Raw genomic sequence first — 1560 nt, forward strand, 5'->3', positions numbered from 1 at the left:
AAATCGTAAATTAACATAATTATGAATAATAAAAAGTCAGGATTTATTATGTCAGAATAAATCCATGTAAACCTTTAATAACTTTCAATATTTTACTCTCCACCAAAGTATAATTTTTGCAAAATGATACAAGTTTGACATCAGCGCAAGATAATATCGGGCCAAAAATAAAAATAAAATGATCTGGAGGGCTAGAGTTACCTGGAGGGCCGAATCCGGCCCCTGGGCCTTGACTTTGACACGTGTGGTATACGGTGTTGCGTTGTTATTTTTTTTCTTTTTTTTTAATAATTTACTTCTTTAAGTATTGTTTGTGGGATCCTGTCTTAGGTGGGTAAAGGGTGGACTGGGTTTCTCTTATTTTCTTTTTTAATTGTAAAGTGTTTCGAGTTGCGAATGTAAGAGAAGCGCTATTTTATAAAGTTTGACTGAACAACAATTCGATATTTGTGGTTGTCAATTTGATCCACTTTCGATTTTGTTTCACTTTGAAATTTCAACACTTTGAATCTGATTCACTGACCAAACATGGATCTTTAGCCACAACTTCAACCAACATGATAATTTTAGACTCCTATTTAAATTAGTCTTCAAACTATCATTAGCATACTACTTTGTGATTGGCTCCACCTAAAGTGTTCAGCTTTAGGTGGAGCCAATCACAAAGTTCAAGCTTAGATGCAGATTTGTGTCAAAGTTCAGCTCACCTAAAGACAGGAAAATAACAGTGTTGCTGCTGTGCTGGGAAGCATCCACGTGGATCCCAGTGTAATTGTGACGATGAACCAGAAGTGGGGGAGAGTTTTTCACAGGTTTCACCCATTCCTCCATCTCTGACACCTCCTTAATGTTGTTTATGGTCGCTGCAGGAATCGTGGAACTGTCAGGAACACACTGAAGAAAAAAAGTTTAAATCATGAAGCTTCACCTGACTGGATGTAAAGCCTTAAAGTTCTTTCACACCTCCCGAGGCCTGTCCGGTTGGCGTTTTGTTTGAGGTTCTTTAAAAGAGGATTTCATGAAGACTTTATGAATGTCTGCTACTGTGTACATGCAGACGGCGCTCACACCCCTGAAGAAAAAAACACTGAAGTTAGAACGCAGACATCAGCTGCAGACAAGAAGCACCATGGAGGACTAACATTCCTTAAGATTGCAGAAAACTAACAGCTGTGAGCACATTTACCAGAGATCAGGGAACCTGGAATGTTTGAGGTTTCCACATAATCAGCTGATGAAATAAATCTACTATGACTTTAAATTGGATTTGTTTCAGGAACTTTAAACTGCCTTAAAGAGTAACATAAGGCAATTCTTCTACTGCCTTGTACCGTTTCCAACTATTATTGTATTTTTGTACTTACTATAGCCTGTGCATCCACTCTTTAACTGCTGCTGAAGTTGCAATAAAGTCTTTTGATTATGCGTTTACTTTATGACCTTATCTGTGAGTGGCAATGTTTTGTTTATGTTTTTCCATATTGTCACAGACGGTGGAGTCTTACCATTCATTCCTGAAGAGAGCATAGACTTTGGTTTCCTCCCATCGGTCTGCATCCA

This window comes from Oryzias melastigma, linkage group LG3 (assembly GCF_002922805.2).
Source record: "Oryzias melastigma strain HK-1 linkage group LG3, ASM292280v2, whole genome shotgun sequence".
NCBI classification, from domain to species: Eukaryota; Metazoa; Chordata; class Actinopteri; order Beloniformes; family Adrianichthyidae; genus Oryzias; species Oryzias melastigma.